Source organism: Myotis myotis, unplaced genomic scaffold, assembly GCF_014108235.1.
Source record: "Myotis myotis isolate mMyoMyo1 unplaced genomic scaffold, mMyoMyo1.p scaffold_m19_p_34, whole genome shotgun sequence".
NCBI classification, from domain to species: Eukaryota; Metazoa; Chordata; class Mammalia; order Chiroptera; family Vespertilionidae; genus Myotis; species Myotis myotis.
Window position 1 is genome coordinate 1,884,545 of NW_023416340.1, and position 19,452 is coordinate 1,903,996.

Here is a 19,452-nt window from a genome sequence, read left to right on the forward strand (position 1 = left end):
ATTGATAAAACATGAGCTGATTCTGTGAAAAGATTAATAAAATTGACAAACCCCTGGCTAGACTCACTAAGGAAAACAGGGTAAACACCCATATAAACAAAATCAGACGTCACAGATATGCAGAGGACAATACTAGACTATTATAAAAGACTATATGCCACCAAATTCAATAATCTAGAAGAAATGGATAAGTTCCTAGAAATATGTAACTTTCCTAGACTAAATCATAAAGAATTGGGAAATATAAACAAACCAATCAGCAGTGAGGACATTGAAACAACCATCAAAAACCTCCAAAAAAATAAAAGTCCAGGATCAGATGGCCTCACCAGTGAATTCTAGCAAACATTCAAAGAAGATTTAAAACCTATCCTTCTCAAACTCTTTCAAAATCTGAAGAAAAGGTAATACTCCCTAACACATTCTATGAGGCCAATATAACCATTATATCAATACCTGGCAACAATGACACACAAAAAGAAAAGTACAGACCAATATCTCTGATTAATACAGATGCAAAAATCCTAAACAAAATACTAGCAAATCAAATACAACAGTACATCAAAAAAATAATACATCATGATCAAGTGGGGTTCATTCCAGGGACACAAGGATGGTTCAACATATGCAAATCAATCAATATAGTACACCACACTATGCAAAAGAAAGGATATATGCACCCCCTATGTTCATAGCGGCACAACTTACCATAGCTAAGATTTGGAAACAGCCTAAGTGCCCATCAGTAGATGAGTGGATTAAAAAACTGTGGTACATCTACACAAGGGAATACTACGCTGCGGTAAAAAAAAAAAAGATGGAATTCTTACCATTTGCAACAACATGGATGGAACTGGAGAGCATTATGCTAAGTGAAATAAGCCACTCAGAGAAAGATAAATATCAGATGATCTCGCTCATCTGTGGAATATAATGAACATAAACTGATGAACTAAAACAGATCCAGAGAAAGAGAAGCAATGATCAGACCATCAAACCTCAGAGGAAGATAGGGGAAGGTAGGGGAAGGGGGAGAGATCAACCAAAAGACTTGTATGCATGCATATGAGCAGAGTCATGGTTACATGTTTTAAAAAAAACCACATCAATGATTTAATGGTGGTCTGAACCAGTTCTAACTGAGTGTCACATTACAGTATCTCAAATCCTCAAGATAAATACTATCTTGGAAACTACCCAAGTTGTGACATCTTTCTGTGAATACTGATGAAGGGGAAACCCAGTTAGCAAAGATTCATTGGCATATAACCCACCAAACTCTGGATTTCCCACAGTTCTCACACAATCCACCTCAGACCTACACTGTCTACAATTCCTCAGAGTTTTTAGTGGAAATAATGACGTTGCAGCGTGATTTAGAAGGAGAGCAGGGGCTGCAGGAACCCTGGTAGAGAGAATAAAAAAGTCACAGATAGATGTAGATAGAGATCTCTGGGATTCATAAAACCAACTGAAAGGGCACCTTGTAAAGTGCCTGGTCCAAAGAAAGGCTCCATCCATGATTCTCACTGTTATTGTATTGTCACCATCACTGTTGTTGCCACGAGATAAGTGGGTTATTCCTTGGCCCCTCTGTTCTCTGCTGGCTTCCTCCCATGTCACAGTGAATAGGCTGGGAAGGTGAAACAGAGGAGGCAGACACTTTCAGACCTGGTAAAGCTCATGGTTAGTGGAGGGACTCCCTCCCCTTAAGTGTATGTGCAGTACTTCCGTATGAGTGGTCCATGCATTTGCGTATGTTAGCCCTCCTCTCTTAATTTGGCAGGTGTCTGTGTGGGTTGGTATATATGTTGGCAGGTTTCCTTAACGTGTCCTGCCCACGCACCTGTCAGGAGTCCCACCTGTGGAGACTCACCTCCCATTTACACAGCACAGCTGCTGGAAACACAAATCCAGAGGACCTACATTCCTGCTTCCTAAGCTCTTAAATTAGCTTGGCACTTCATTCCTAATTCTCAACCTACAAGCAAGGAATTCCTGACTAAAATAGAAAGCCCTCAATAAATAGTACAACTGACTATGAAACAAAATCACAAAGAGTATTACTAGAGGAATTCATGTCTGTGTAATTAAATTGTCTACATAGAAATCCATGGAAGCTACTGTCGAGCCAGAGGCATGGCTGATAGATTCAGTCAGTCACAAAACAGTATGCCCTTTTTAGATTCAGACAGTTTAATACTTACATAGACAATGAAAGTAAGTCTAGTCCCAGGTGCCAGCTGCCTCTGTTCCTTGCACAGGGCGACGTCAAAAGGGGCCAGGTGACTGCAGCAAGGATGATAGGACCCTGTTGCTGAGGAGAGAATGCCATCTGTGTCTGAGCACTTTTGTAGCCTGAAGCTCAACCCCATGGGTGTGAGGTAGAAGCCTCAGACCCATCATCACTGGGAGACGACAAGGAGAAAGGCTCTTAGGACAGATTCCCTGAAGGATAGAGAAGCAGTGAGAACAGCGTTGTGGCAGCTCTTCCTAAGCCTCCCAGGCTCTCCTGTCCCGGGAGGATTAGAGTGTCCTGTCAAAGTTAAGATTAGCTGCACCCAATCCTGGCTTATATGTTTACACATGCTGACACATGAAAGTACCAGGAAACTGAAACCAACTCCCCAAATCTCCTTTTAAAAAATTCCTGGAAGTAATCATTGAAATATTTGTCAATGATACTTCTGATAAGGAGTCAATTTCCAAAATATATAAAGAACTTATGCAACACAACAACGGGAAGACAAACAACCCAATTAAAAACTGGGCAAAGATGGACAACAGGGGGATGGGAGCATGAGTGTGTGGGGGGGGGGGAGGTTGGGGGTTAATGGGGGGGATGAGGACACATTTGTAATACCTTAACTAATAATAAAAAAAAAAAACTGGGCAAAGGACCTGGTAGACACTTCTCCAAAGAGGACATACAGATGGCCAAAAGACATATGAAAAAATGCTCAACATCAATAATCATCAGATGCAAATTAAAACCAAATGGAGTTATCACCTCCCACCTTTTGGAATGACTATCATCAATAAAACAACAAATAAGTGCTGGTGAGAATTCGGAGAACAGGGAACCTTGTGCAGTGTTGGTGGGAATGCAGACTGGTGCAGCCACTGTGGAAAGCAGTATGGAATTTCCTCAAAAAAGTAAACATGAACTGCCTTTTGACCCAGCAATCCCACTCCTGGAAAATATTTGAAGAGACACTAATTTGAAAGAATATCAACACTCTTATGTTCATTGCAGCATTATTTACAATAGTCAAGATCAGGAAACACCCCAAGTGTCCATCAGTAGATGAGTGGATAAAAAACTGTGGTACATTTACACCATGGAATACTACTCAGCCATTAAAAAACACACACACAAGGAAATCTTACCTTTTGTGACAGCATGGATGGACCTGGAGATTATTTTGCTAAGTGAAATAAGCCAATCAGAGAAAGACAAGTACCATATGATCTCATTTATATGTGAAATCTAATGAACAAAATTAACTGACAAACAAATAAAGACAGACTCAGTACAACAAACAGACTGAAAAAGGTGGCGGGATTAAGAAAAACACACACAAACACACATACACACACACCTATATTGTATTGTGTTCACCACCCCAAGTCACATCTTCTTCCATCACCATTTATCTTCCCTTTATCCTCTTCTCACCTCCACCCACCCATCACCATACTGTCTGTGTCTATGAGTTTGGGGGCAGTTTTTATGCTTAATCCCTTGACCTTTTCACCCAGCCTCCCAAACCCCTCTCCTCTGACAGCTCTCATTCTGTTTTCTGTATCTATGGGTCTGTTTCTATTTTGTTAGTTAGTTTGTTTTGTTCACTAGATTCCACATAGAAGTGAAATCCTATGGTACTTGTCTCTTCTCTAGCTGGCTTATTTCACTTAGCATAATAATCTCCATATTTATCCATGCTGTCACAAAAGATAAGATTTGCTTCTTTTTTACAGCTGAGTAGTATTCCATTGTGTAAATGTACCACAGCTTGCCCTGGACCATGTTGCTAAGTGGTTAGAGTGTCACCCCGAGCACCAAGGGGTCCCGGGTTGGATTCCTGGTCAGGCATACATACCTGAGTTTCAGATTTGACCTCTTGCCCCGGTCAGGAAGCAACCAATCCATATGTCTCTCTCACATCAGTGTTTTTCTCTCTCTTTTATTCTCTCTAAAAATCAATGGAAAAAATATCCTCAGGTGAGTATTAACAAAATAGAAAGCCCTTTATAAAAAATAAATATACCCACAGCTTTTAATCCAATCATCTACTTAGAGCAGTGGTTCTCAAAGTGGGTCGCGACCCCTTTGGGGGTCAAACAACACTTTCACAGGGGTCGCCTAAATACATCCTGCATATCAGATATTTACATTACAATTCATAACAGTAACAAAATTACAGTTATGAAGTAGCAACGAAAATAATTCTATGGTTGAGGGTCACCACAACATGAGGAACTGTATTAAAGGGTCGCAGCATTAGGAAGGTTGAGAACCACTAACTTAGAGGCACTTGGGTTGTTTCCAAAATCTTGGCTATCCTATATAATAAAAGCTCAGCAACCAAACAGTGGAACGACCAGAACAACCAGTCACTATGTTGCTCACTGACCACCCGGAGGCAGACGCTCAATGCACTGGTGGTCAGTGCTCTCCCACAGTGGGAGCATCGCTCAGCTGACTGCAGCAGGTGCAGCCACTAGACTGACCCCACCAGTGCACGAATCCCATGCACCAGGCCTCTAGTTGTAAATAATGCTGCAATGAACACAGGGGTCCTTACCATATTTTCCCGTGTATTAGACAATCCCATGTGTAAGACACCTCCCACTTTTCCAACCCCAAATTAAGAAATCAATAGCTTAAACATTTTGCTGGTTTTCCTCTTAAGGCCTTCTCTTTTTTTGGCATCTTAAGGAGTTATTCTTCCTGTTTTCTCCACTCCCTGATCATACACTCAATGGGAGGAGGTCCAAACTGTCTCTCTCTCTCTCTCTGCAGCTCTACCAGTATGTCTATGCTCTTTGGCATAGCTGATTACATACAGTTTGAAATTTTCAGAGTCAACAATCACTTACCGGTATTTATCTTTTTATTTTTTGACATCTTCATGGGCTCAGAACGCTTCAATCCCTATTACATCTGCGCACGCTCCATCTCCATATCCAATTATAGCATCAACTGACGTCAGTAACAATAAGGCTCATGATTGGAGGAAGCCTGTTTGACAAGGTATAGGCAGCTACACACCGCAGGGCTCTCTCCTCCGCTGACTTCCAGACACCCCTCGATTTTCAGTCTAATGATTTTAGAAAAAAAATAGTGTTATGCTATACCTTAAATATGGTATATTCTTTCAAATTAGTATTTTGGGTTTCTTCATATATATTCCCAGAAATGGAATCCCTGGGTCATAAAAGCAGTTCCTTCTTTATTATTTTATTTGTTGGTTTTAGAGAAAGAGGGAGAGAGAGAGAGAGAGAAACTTTGATCTGTTGTTCCACCCATCCATGCATTCACTGGTTCATTCATGTATATGCCCCGACCAAGGATCAAATCTGCAGCACTGGAGTATCAGGATGATGTTCCAACTGACTAAGCTACCCCAGCAGGGCTCCATTTTTAATTTTTTGAGGTAACTCCATACTGCTTTCACAGTAGCTGCACCAATCCGCACTCCCACCAACAGTACACAAAGGCTCCCTTTTCTCCACATCCTAACCAAAACTTGTTATTTGGTAATTTATTGTTGATAGCCATTCTGACAAGTGTGAGGTGAGATCTCATTGTGGTTTTACTTTGCATTTCTCTGATGATTAGCGACATTGAGCATCTTTTCATATGTCTATTGGCCATCTGTATGTGTTCTTTGGGGAAGTGTCTATTCAGGTTCTTTGCCCATTTTATAGTTAGATTGTTTGTTTTGGTATTATATTGCATGAGTTCTTTATAAATTTAGGCTATTAATTCCTTATCAGATGTATCATTGGCTAATATGTTCTCCCATTCAGTGGGTTGTCTTTCATTTTGTTGATGGTTTCTTTTGCTGTGCAAAAACATTTTAGTTTGATGTAGTTCCATTTGTTTATTTTTTTCTTTGTCTTTACTATATTTGTGTTGATTTCAGAGAGGAAGGGAGAGGGAGAAAGAGGTAGAAACATCAATGATGAGAGAAAATCATTAATCGACTGCCTCTTGCACACCCCTACTGGTGATTGAGCCCACAACCTGGGCATGTGTCCTGACTGGGAATTGAACTGTGACCTCCTGGTTCATAGATCAATACTCAACCACTGAGCACACGGGCCTAGCTGTCTATTTTTTATTTTGTTTTTCTTGCCTGGGAGGTATATTAGAAAAAATAGTACTATGAGAAATGTTCAAGATATGCATATGTTTTCTTCTAGAATTTTCATGGTTTTGAGTCTAACATTTAAGTCTTTAATCCATTTTGAGTTTATTTTTTATATGGTGTAAGAAGGTGGTCTGGTTTCTTTTTCTTTCCCTTTCTTTTTTTCTTTTCTCTTCTTTTTTCTCTTTCTTTCTTTCTTTTTTTTTTTGCATATATCTGTCCAATTTTCCCACCATCATTTATTGAATAAACTATCTTTATGCTATTGTATGTTCCTGTCTCCTTTGTCAAATATTAATTGATCATAATGGTGTGGGTTCCTTTGTTGGCTCTCTATTCTCTTCCATTGATCTATATTTCTGGGGGGTTTTGCCAATACCATGCTGTTTTGATTACTATGGCCTTGTACTAGTATAGTTTGATGTCAGGTAGCATGATTTGTTTTTCTTTGTGAAGATTGCTGTAGGTATTCAGGATCGTTTGTGGTTCCACGTACATTTTTTAAAAATACCTTTTTTATCTATTTTAGAGAGAGAAACAGGGAGAGGGAGAGAAACATCGATCGGCTGCCTCTGATATGTGTACCCCGACCAATCCAGGACCAAACTCCAAACCTAGGCATATGCCCTGACCAGGAATCAAAACAGCAACCTTTTGGTGCAGGGGATGACACTCAACCAACTGAATCCCACAGGCCAGGGCCCATATACATTTTTTTGAAGTATTGGTTCTAGTTCTGTGAAATATGCCATTGATATCTTGATAGGAATTGCATTGAATCCATAGATTGCTTTGTAGAGTATGAACATTTTAATGATGTTAATTCTCCCTATCCATGAACACAGTATATGCTCCCACTTATTTGTATCTCCTTCAGTTTCTTTCTTCAGTGTCTCATAATTTTCCAAGTGCATGCCTTTTACATCCTTGGATAATTTATTCCTAGGTTTTTTATATAAATGTAAATGGAATTGTTTTTAGTTCTGCTTTCTAATAGTTTATTATTGGTATATATAAATGCAACTGATTTCTGGATATTTATTTTGTATCCTGCTACTTTACTGAATTCATTTACCAGTTCTAGTAGTTTTTTGGTGGAATTTTAGGATTCTCTGTGTACAGTATCATATCATCTGCAAAAAAAAAAATGACAGTTTTAGTTCTTTCTTTCCAATTTGGATGCCTTTATTTCTCCTTGTTGTCTGATTGCTGTGTCTAGAACTTTGAGCACTATGATGAATAAGCGGTGAAAGTGAATATCCCTACCTTGTTCCTGATCTGAAGGAAAATGGTTTTAGCTTTTGCCCATTGAGTATGATGTTGGCTGTAAGTTTGTCATATGTGGCCTTTATTGAGTTGATGTATATTCCCTATATTCCCACTTTGCTGGGCGTTTTTTAATCACAAATTGGCACTGAATTGTATCACATGTTCCTTCTGCATCTATTGATATGATCATGTGATTTTTATCCTTCATTTTGTTTATGCGATGTATCACATTTATTGATTTGTAAATATTGTACCAACCTTTCATCCCTGGAATAAATTCCACTTGATCATGGTGTATGATCTTTTTTAAAAAATATATTTTATTGATTTTTTACAGAGAGGAAGGGAGAGAGATAGAGAATCAGAAACATCGATCAGCTGCCTCCTGCACATCCCCTACTGGGGGTATGCCCGCAACCAAGGTACATACCCTTGACTGGAATCGAACCTGGGACCCTTGAGTCTGCAGGCCAACACTCTATCCACTGAGCCAAACCGGTTAGGGCAGTGTATGATCTTTTTAATGTACTGCTGGATCTGGTTTGTTAATATTTTATTGAGGATTTAGCATCAATGTTCATCAGAGATATGCGCCTATAATTTCCCTTCTTTGTATTGTCTTTATCTGGTTTTGGAATTAGGATAATGCCAGCCTCATAAAATAAGCTTGGAAGTCTTCCCCACTCTTGAATAATTTGAGGATAGGTGTTAGTTCTTCTTTCAATGTGTGGTAAAATTCACCTGTGAAGAACTTTTTGTTTGTTGGGAGTTTTTTTTTATTACTGCTTCAATTTCACTAATAGTAATCTGTCTATTCCTATTTTCTAGGGGTTTTTCTGATTCAGTTTTGAAAGATTGTATGTTTCTAGGGATGTATCCATTTCATTCAGATTGTCCAATTTGTTGGCATATAATTACTCACAATATTTTCTTACAATCCTTTGATGTCAGTTGTTACTTCTTCTCTTTCATTTCTGATTTTATTTATTTGGATCTTCTCTTTTAGTCTTAATGAGTCTGGTTAAATTTTTCTGATTTTTATTAATTCCTTTCTTCAACTCACTTTGGGCTTTGCTTATTGTTCTAGTTCCTTTAAGTGTAAAGTTAGATTCTTTATTTGAGATTTTTCTTATTTCTTGAGATAGGCTTGTAATGCTATGAATTTCCCTCTTAGGACTGCTTTCACTGTGCCCCATACATTTTGGCTTATTGTGTTCTATTTTCATTTATTTCAAGGGATCTTTTGATTTCTCCCTTGATCTCATTTTTAATTCAATCATTGTTTCATAAGGTGTTATTTAGCCTCCATATGTTTGTGTTTTTTTAGTTTTATTCTTGCCATTGATTTCTAGTTGCATACCATTACAGTAAGAAAAGATGCTTGATATAATTTCAGTCTTCTTAAATTTATTTAGACTTGCTTTGTGTCCTAACATGTGGTCTATCCTAGAAAATGTTCCATGTGCACTTGAAAAGAATGTATGTTCTGCTGCTTTGGGGTGAAGTGTTCTGAAGATACCAATTAAATCCATCTGATTTAGTGTATCATTTAAAGCTGCTGTTTTCTTGCTGATTTTTTATCTGGAAGATCTATACATTGATGTCCTTGAGGTGTTAAAACCCCCTACTATGACTGTATTACGGTTGTTCTCTCCCTTTATTCCATCAAGATTTGCTTTAGCGGGCACATCCCCAGTGGGGAGTGTGCAGGAGGCAGCTGATGGATGTTTCTCTCTCATCGATGTTTCTAACTCTCTATCCCTCTCCCTTCCTCTCTGTAAAAAATCAATAAAATATATTTTTTAAAAAAAAAAAGATTTGCTTTATATATTTAGGTGCTCCTATGTTGGGTGCAAAAATGTTTACAAGGTTTAGATCTTCCTGTTGGATTATTCCCTTTATCATTAAGTAGTCTCATTTTTTTAAAAAAAAAAAATTTTATTGATTTTAGAGAGAGAGGTAGCGAGAGGGAGGCCCTGTGAAGGGAGGGCTCTGCACTAGTCAAGCATGTGAGGAAAAAATGGCTCCTGTCCTAGAACCGCACAACTCAGTGTGTCCCAGATTATCCCAGAATCCCAATTTCAGCAGGGCAGAACCACCTGGGGTTAGGAGGAGGTGGCTAGTGGAACTCCCATGAAGGAGAATTGCCCATCAGGCTTTGGGGAAGGTGAAGGGACTTGCCCCTGCCCCAAAGCTGCACAACTCAGTCTGACCTGGATTCTACCAGAACTCAGCAAGGTGGAGCCACCAGGAGTCAGGAGAGTGGTGCTGATGGGAGCCCTGAAAGTGGGACTCATGGATCTCCTATGAGGGGCAGGTGCCAATCAGGTTCATAGGAAAGTGGGGGGAATTGTCCCTGCCTCAAAGCCACACAACTCAGTCACTAACACCCCCTGAGTCTTCCCAGACCACTATGCCCTAGCCCAGGCAGCTGACTCTTCAGCAAGGTGTAAATTCCACAGGGTGGGGCAAGAGGGAGCCCAGACGGTAGGGCTATAGCTTTTCCCAACTGATGCTATATGGAAAGGAGTGCTCCATCCAAGAGAGATGGCATCTGTGGTGTGGGAGAGTGACTCAACACAGGGGTCCTATGGGCTGTCCTTTCAACTCTCTCCCCAGAACTACAGACCCCAGTCTCTCCTCACACAACTCTACTCCTCTCTGTCCTCCCTCTGCCAAAGCCCAGGGTGACTGGCTGCAAAGGAGATTTTGTGCATTTGCCCTTTAAGATGACACCTGCGTCTCTGGAATACACTTGTCTCTCCCTGGCAAACAGAATCCCCATTGATTTTCACAGCCAGATGTTATGTGGGTGTCTCTTCCCCAACATTGGTGCTCTGGGCTGGGGAGCCCGGCTTGGGATTGAAACCCCACACTTCACAGGGGGAACCCCCACACTTGAGATATTCCTCTGGAATCTCAGCCACCCATTGGAGCAGGGGCAGCCCTTTTCTCATCTCTGCCCTTCCTACCAGTCTCAATATGGCTTCTTCTATAAATCTTTGGTTATAAGACTTCTCTTCAGCTAGTCTTCATTTGGTTATTCATGTTGCTTGCTCCATATTTTAGTTGTAATTCTATTTTGGTCCTGGGAAGAGTTAACATCCACCTATTCTACCACCATCTTGGATCTCTTCTATTACTTTTGTTTTTAATCACCAAGGATTATTTTTTGTGTGTTTTTTTTCCTCAATTACTATTTACATTCAATATTATTCTGTATTAGTTTCATATGTACAACAAAGTGATTAGAAAATCATGTACCAGTACTTTACAATGTACCCCCCCACGGGCCCCCCTACACATTTATCATGATATTATTTACTATACCAGAAGTCCAGTGCATGAAATTTGTGCACTGGGTCGGGGGGGGGGGAGATGATCCCCTCAGCCCAGCCTGTGCCTTCTCACAGTCCAAGAGCCCCGCATGATGGTAGGCCCCACCCACCCACCAGGGTGGGTAGATCACCCTGCAGAGGGAGACCTTGCCCACCCACTGGTCGGAGGCCTGGGCCTCCCTCTTTGGGGCAATTGGGAAGCTTCCCAATTGATCATCCCACCAGCCGCTGACCTGAGCCTCCCTCTGCAGGGCAATCACGGAGCAATGGCGGGGGGGCCTCCCAACCAATTGCATCGCACCCGCCTTGGCTCATCTGGCTCCAGTGGGTGTCATAGTGTGGTCGTCCAGACAGTCGTTCCGCTGTTCGGCTGTTTGGTCAATTTGTATATTACACTTTTATTATTATAGATTCCCCTACCTTTTGTGACAGTATGGATGGACCTAGTGGGTATTACGCTAAGTGAAATAAATCAGATAGAGAAAGACAAATGCCATATGATTTCAATTTATATGTGGAATCTAATGAACAAAATAAACCAAAAAAAAAAATAGAAACAAACTCATAGATACAGAGAACAGACTGATGATTGTCAGAGGGCAGGGGGCTGGGAAATGGATGAAAGGGGAAGGGATTAAGCAGTACAAATTGTTAGTTACAGAATAGTCACAGAATTAGAGAATTTCTTAATGAGTTCCCAGATGAGGAAAGGGTAGGTGAGGCACTCCTTGAATAACTTTCCCACAGACTCCACCCAAAGGTATCGCTGGGAAGATCTCCATTCTGTTGCATAATGCTAAATATTTTGGTGCAATTATTTTGTAAACCACAGTACCTTTTTTTGCTAATATTCTCTGTAGGGTTTCTACATTCTATTGTATAGGGTACTTGTTTATAGCACAGTTTCTCAACTAAAGGTTTTCTATCTTACTTAAGTGATTTCTTTTAAAGGTGGGAAAGTATCTCCTACTTTGCTAATTGCTCTCATTTATCAAGGCCAGCCTTAATCATGATGCCCTCATACAGATTCTCATTCAGCATTTCCCTGGGTGTGACAGGGATTGCCATCCTTCCTGAGTCTGGAAGCTGGAAATTTACAGGAGAAGAAAAGAAATTTTTTAAAGATTAATTCCATTATGAAAATATTGATTTCCAATGAAGAAAGGGAAAAAGAAAGAATGAAAGAAAAAAACAACAACAGAGAACCTTTCAGATCTGGCCCTTCTAGGAGGTTTGGCAGTCACATCATTTAGGAGAAGGAAGATCAGGGGATATAAAGCATGACCACTGATCTGGGGTAGTGTTAGGGGAAGAAATAGAATATTGGAAACTAACTATAATTATAAGAAATATTAATCATGCTATGTCAACCGTGATTGTTCTTTTCTGATTAGAGAAAGCATGCTTTCACCTCGCTGGGAGTTATATGCCCGGGGACATGGAAGCTAACATCAGAAAGCAGTCCATCCTCCTGTCCCGAGAACTGCCTACCATTATGGAAAGATTTACAACCTTGTGGCTGAAACAATATAGTCCCAGAGGCACCTGCTCTTTACAACCTTCAGCCCCTATTTCCTGTAATCTGGTCCCGGGGTTCTCAGAGGCGCCCACCTTCTGTGATACACCCACCCCCCACCCCAGCCTGCATGACTTGTAACGTGTAATGATCATCCCATGCCCACTTTCCTATACTGTATCTCTAATCCCTGCTTCCCCATGTAATCCTTGTCCTACCCAATATGAGCAGCTGGCTTATGGGGGGCTGCAGAGCAGATTTTTTGTGGATAACCTGCTGCTCTCCCATGCTGCCGGCAGGATTGGAATAAACACTCACATAAGATTCAACCCTGTCTCTGCCTAAGTGGCTCAAGTATTGACAGGCAGCACGGACACACTGGCTATCTAGTTTCAGTAGGAGAAGAATCCTGGTTTTCCTGATCAGCGTCCTCATCTTTCACAAGCATGGGAAGCACCACTGTCACTCCCTATTCTCAGAAAAGTTTATCAGCTGATTTGCCATGGTGTGTTGGCTTATCAGAATAATTTCTACATTAATAAACCAGGCCAGATGTCTCACCACTGGAAATAATAATTCGATTGTTCAATAGAGAATAGCTAATGATGGGCTACTACTAAGAGACATGTTGTGCAAGATTATTGAGATAGAAATGAGATGACAAAGGGAAAAAATTAATCAGAACTTATTTTCACATAAATAAGCCAAACCAGCTAGGGCTGGAGAACTTTACTTTGTTGCCTTTGTTAAACATTTGGATATAGCAACCTATGGAATAAAATGCAGAGTATACTAGTATTTCCAAATAATCATAGTGAAGAAAAAGGCATGTGTGTGTACACACACATAGACACACACACACACACACACACACACACACACACACACACACACAATGATCTATTCAGGAAAAGTAAGTATATTTTAAAAAATAAAACAGGGAAAATCACACTATATGGAAAGCATATTTTTTATGATGATAGAGAAGTAGAAAAGGAGAGAAAGAGAGAGAGAGAGAGAATGAGAGTGGGGGGAATATAGATTTGTTGTTCCACTTACTTATGCATTCATTGGTTGATTCTTGTATGTACCCTGAGTGAGGATCAAACCTGCAACCTTGGCCTATCAGGACAATGCTCTAACCAACCAACCTACCTACCTGGCCAGGGCCTATTTTACTCTTTTTGATGCAACTGTAAATGAGATTGTTTTCTTGATTTCTTGTCCTAATAGTTTGTTGTTAGTGTACAGAAACACAACTGATTTTGTGTATTGATTTTGTATCCTGCAACTTTACTAAATGTGTTTATTAGTTCTAACATTTTTGCTGGGGCCTTTAGAATTTTCTATATATAATAGCATCTCATTGCAAATAGAGACAATTTTCCTTTCTTTCTGATTTGGGTGCCTTTTATTTCTTTTTCTTTCCTAATTGTTCTAACTAGCATTGTGGTCGGTTAGACAGAGATGAGCAAAACAAGGATGATAGGCCAAGTACAGAAACTCACCATGCCAAGAAGTCCTGGGTGCCTAGCAAGGGGTAAAACTGGGAAAACAAGAACCTTACCCCGCAGGGCTATTAGGTCTGATCAAATAATTTAATCAATATCCCCTCCCCTGGAAACTGACCTTTAGACCACTACATAATGGACATTTCACTTGCATTCCACTTGCTAAGACCATTATCCTTCCCCTCCGGACCTTCCTAGAATCTGGACCAGAGAATTCTCCACCTAGAAAAAGCCGGCCTAGAGTCCTTTAAAATCTCTGACTCCCTGTCCCTGGGTGCTGGCACCATTTAGGAGCTCAGCACACCTGGTATCCAGATGACCTAATAAATTTATAGTCCCTTACCCTTTTTGGCCTCATGCATTCCTCCTTTGGTGACCCTAACATTTGGTGTGGAAACCCAGGAGGGTTCCACAGGGAAGGGGAGCCATCACCCTGGCTTCGGTCACCCCGAGTTTGCTACTCAGAGAGCAGTAGGCAGCAGCAGCTTGTCCTGGGCTTACCTCTGAATCCTACTCTAGTGACATGATCACTGACCTCAATTAATCCTCCCCTCTCTTATGGGCCCTCCCAAACCAGCCAGGGAGGACGCCAGATCAGGAACCTCTTCTCCATTGCTGACCCTTCATCCCACACCAGCCAATCTTCTCTAGGTGAGTGATGTTCAACAATTTCCCTCACCTAATCTTCTCTAGGTGAGTGATGTTCAACAATTTCCCTCACCTAAAGTCTTCTGCCCACACTCTCACTGACTTCTCAAAAGTCCTAGGGCTAGGCCAGAAGACTCCTCAGCTGATTGGCTTTGGGTCCTTCTGGATTGGGGACACCCAGTCCAGAGGGTCACCCCTCATTTTTTGTGGTGATTTGTTTAGCAGCGGGGACACCTGCCCTAAACAACCACCTTTGGATTTGTGGTCTGTCACTCACTCTTCTCTCATGGGCCACGCTATACTCCCTCTGCACACTCGTGGGAGAGATCATGCCCAAGCACCTCATTTTCTTTTGTAACACTGTTTGGCCAAGATATAAACTAAATAATAAGTCTCAGTGGCCTTAAAAGGGCCTTAAAAGGGCACTTTCAATTTTAGCACATTGCACAATTTAGATAATTGCTGTGAGCGCCATGGAAAATGGTCAGAGACTCCCTATGCCCAGACCTTTTTTTACCTTCAGTCCCAATCCTTTCTCTCAGTCCTGCTCTACCCATCGGATCCTTCTCCTTCACACAAAACATCATACCCCTCACATTTCTCATTCTGTATCTACTTTTGACCCAGAAGACCACCAACCTCCATCCTTTTATACACCCTCACCTGCAGTAGGTTCCCAAAACCCAGACTCTCCTAACTGGCAACCAACTTCTCCCCTAGCCTCTGAGAGTCCAAATTCTGAGAATGTGAGTTCCAAAACAGCCTTCTCCAACCTAACACTGGCTCTCGACACCTTCCTCAACAGCCACTTCTATTCCCGCACCCATTCTACCGCTGTGGGAGGTAGCAGGAACTGAGGGTATTGTCCGGATACACATCCCATTTTCCAGGTCTGACTTCACACAGATTAAGAGGCGTTTTGGGTCTTTCTCTACCAACCTGACCACCTTTACCAAGGAATTTGAATATCTGACCCAGTCCTATGGGCACGATATCTATGCCATTCTGTACTTCTCTCTAATGCCAGAGGGAAAGGAGGGTGTTTAGCTAATAGCTCAAGACCATGCCAATGCCCTCCATAGACACTCAGCAGCCAACCTGGTTGGCGCTGACACAGTCCCCCAAACTGACCCAAGATGGGACTACCAGGTTAATTCTCCAGGGTGCCAACTCTGTAGCCATATAATCACCTGGACTCAAAAAGGCTGCCCAGCCCTAGCTGGTTTGGGTAGAGCAATGGCCTGCAGACTGAAGGGTCCCGTGTTTGATTTTGGTCAAGGGCACATGCCCAGATTGCAGGATCAAATTCCAGTAGTGGGCGTGCAAGAGTCAGCCGGTCAATGATTCTCTCTCATCATTGATGTTTCTATCTCTCTCCCTCTCCCTTCCTCTCTGAAATAAAAAAGGCTGCCCATATGGTGGTCAACTATAACAAACAATAAAATTACTCAAGGCCCTGATGAATACCCAGCTCTCTTCCTCTCCTGCCTCATGGAGGCCTTACAGAAATTTACCACCTTAGACCCCACCTCCCCTTCTTCTGAACACCCATTATATAGCCCAATCAACCCCACCATACACCACAAACTTCAAAAAACAGACACAGATCCACAAACCCCTCAAAAAGACCTCTCAATCTGGTCTTTAAGGTCTTTAATAATAGAGAGGAGGAGACCCAAATCTAAAACCAAAAGCGAGATCAGGCCCTGACCGGTTTGGCTCAGTGGATAGAGCGTCGGCCTGCGGACTGAAAGGTCCCAGGTTCGATTCCGGTCAAGGGCATGTACCTTGGTTGCGGGCACATCTCCAGTAGGGGGTGTGCAGGAGGCGGCTGATCAATGTTTCTCTCTCATCGATGTTTCTAACTCTCTATCCCTCTCCCTTCCTCTCTGTAAGAAATCAATAAAATATATTTTTTTTAAAAAAAGCAAGATCAGGCCAAGGCTGAGGCCCAGAAGGAGGACTTCCAGCTCCTAGCCACTGCTCTCACAAACCCCAAATGAAGTATTGGTCCTCCAACTAACAGTAAGTCAGGGGCTAAGTTTCCTCTGGGCCTGTGCTTCAAATGCAAAAATAAAGGACACTGGGCCAAGTCCTGTCCAAACCTGAGACCCCCACCTGGGCCTGCCCAAGGTGCGGGAGGGAAAGCCACTGGAAATTAGACTGTAGTCTGACCCCTCCAGGTCAGATCTCAGTAAGCCCAGCAAGTCCGCCCTCTGGACCCGGTTTGGAGCTCCCAGACGTCCTGGGACTGGCCACCAAAGACTAAAGCTGCCCAGGCCCTGACAAGGCCCCACAGAATTACAGCACCAGGACAGAGCCTCAGGTAAGGATAGTGGTGGCAAGTAAGCCGATCTCCTTTTTAATCAACACTGGGGCCACTTATTCTGCCCTTTCTGAATTTTCTGGACCCTTGTCCACTCCTCAGTCTCTATTATAAGAGTTGATAGATTAGTCTCTCAGTCATTAGCCACCTCACCTCTACACTGCATCTTACAAGACACCCTTTTTATTCCCTCTTTTCTCGTTCTACCTCGGTGCCCAACTGGAGCTACCTAACACCCCTCATAAAACCCAGTTGTCCCGAACCACAGTCACCTACATAAGTTTCGCTCTCAACCCTACAAAGTAGAGCCATTACCTTAGACTCTCCTTTCTCTGGCTCGCTGGGTACTTTTGCCTCTGAGTTCCCAACTTTAGTCTTCTTACAAAGTCCCTCTATGACACGGGGAAGGGACCCCTCACTGAGCCTTTACATCCCAAAGACACATTCTCACTCCTTTTAATGATCTGAAAACTACTCTCACTTCCGCATCTTCTCACCCCCCTTTCCCAAAAAATAACTTTCTTTACTGCAAAACTGCAAATGCTTGCTTAACATTCCTGCTACTATCAGAAGCTGAACAGATTATCACTCAAACCTTAGCATGTTATCTCTAAGGAAAAATGTGGCAGTTTTAACCCTACCAGACCTCTGTACCGATTTTTCAGTAATTTCCGAATCTGCTGCTATACCGCTGTACCTAATTTTCAGTACTTTGCCTAATACGTGAAAAAAATACGTCACAAGCTAAAAATAACCAACCAATCGTGGTCAAACCTCATGGTTAGCCATTGCAAATGTCTGCCCCCATGTGTTTGAATTGACTTTGTGTGGTATAGGGGACAGTTATGTTCGGGCCTCAGGTCTGGTAGACCTAAAACCAAGTGGCTGGCAGTGTGGAAACTCCAGTCCTTGCACAGGCTGCAGGGACTGTTCCTTTCCCTCCTCTGACTCTTCTCCAGCCTCATAGAGCTATACATAATTTCCCAAAGTCTTTGGTAACTTAGAGCATTGCTGGGTTAAATAATAAACATCTAAATATTATAAAATACTGAAACATTGATTGTTAGACAAGTTTTAAATCCGCCTACTCTTAGCTTTTATTACAGAAGTTCTCCTGTACTTTGTTGAAGGTACATTTTCTTGAAACTAAGAGTGTGTTTAAAATGTGTTCATAAATATCAATCTAAGAAAGGCTGGTTGTTTACAATTGGCTAAAGCTGGTGATTTGTGAATGGGCAGAAAAGTTTGTGAAAGTTGTAGAAAAGTTTGTCCAGTGAGTTAGGACCTGATCACCCCTGGCGTCCAAAGGGACCTCTTCTCTCCTAGTAAGCTAAAGCAGCCTCGCCGAGACTCTCTACTGTTGCTTATGGCCTTAAGTTGAGGCCTAGACTTTCTTTATTTCCACTGCTCATTCCCAGTCCTTGACACCATCATTGAAAGCCTCAACAGGTCTTCCTGCTTGATATTTAGGAACTTCTCTCCCCTTTTCTAGCCTTCTTAAGAGTCATACACTGCAAAGGACACCAAGTCAGGAATGACCAAAGCAGGGAAATAACAAAGCAGACCAGGAAGCCAAGGCAGTGGCTCAGAGGAAGCCTCCATGTCCCCAGCTCTTGGCTATACCCATATAATGCCCCTAGACCCATATAATGCTCCAGAGAAACTTCAGTTCCTACTAGCTCTTGGGGCCACTCAGGAAGATCCATGGTTAAAATTTCAGGGAGCTGCAACCTTCATCACCCCTTGCCATCTTCAGACACCAGGGGACTGCAGAGGGGTGGGGGTGGGGGGGGCATTATTCTGCCTGCCTCGGAGGAGGGCAGCACTGCCCGGATAGAGAAAGGCACAAATGGCATTTAGGCAAGCTGGCCCTGGATGCAGCCGCCTGGGTTGACGTTCACCACCTCCCAGGCAAGAGACCGTGGGCACGTCACTTCACTTTTCGGAACCTGAGTCTTCTTGTTCCTAAAATGAGCGACAACGGACCCTGGCCGGGAGCCTCAGATGATTGGAGCGTCGTCCTGTTGCAGAACTCAGGAAAAACATATCCTCAGGTGAGGATTTAAATTTTTTTTAATAAAATAGGAGACGTTGGCTTACCTCTAAGCAATGGAATACTGTTCAACAATGAAAAGGAATGGACTGTCGAGACCCACAGCGAACTGGATGAACCTCAAGTTATCACGAGTGAATGAAACGAGGCCCAAAAGGTATATACTGCGTGATCTTGTTGCTAGAACATTCTAGAAAGTGCAAATCAGGGGTCACTTGCAGACAGAAGGAGCCAGGGAAGGCAGGAGGGAGGGATTGTGAGGGGGCACAGGGAACTTTTGGTTTTTGATTGAGTTGATTTGTGTTGATATATGTCTGTATCAAACATCAAAACATCAACTTATACATATTTTTATGTTACATGCAATAAACCTTAACATTTCAAGAAAAATGATCTTAAATAATGTTACATGCA

General features: G+C 42.1%; 2 long non-coding RNA genes across 2 annotated transcripts; both read right to left on the reverse strand.

The window, feature by feature from the left end:
• Positions 1-1,452: 1,452 nt before the first annotated feature.
• On the reverse strand, positions 1,453-19,237 carry LOC118652835. The gene is made up of 4 exons (XR_004966708.1): positions 19,086-19,237; positions 5,104-5,324; positions 2,208-2,317; positions 1,453-1,633 (listed from the first exon to the last, which is right to left on the reverse strand). It is a non-coding gene; the product is annotated as an uncharacterized LOC118652835 (long non-coding RNA).
• LOC118652836 lies at positions 13,848-16,375 on the reverse strand. Its single transcript, XR_004966709.1, has 2 exons — positions 14,733-16,375; positions 13,848-14,690 (listed from the first exon to the last, which is right to left on the reverse strand). It is a non-coding gene; the product is annotated as an uncharacterized LOC118652836 (long non-coding RNA).
• Positions 19,238-19,452: the final 215 nt, after the last annotated feature.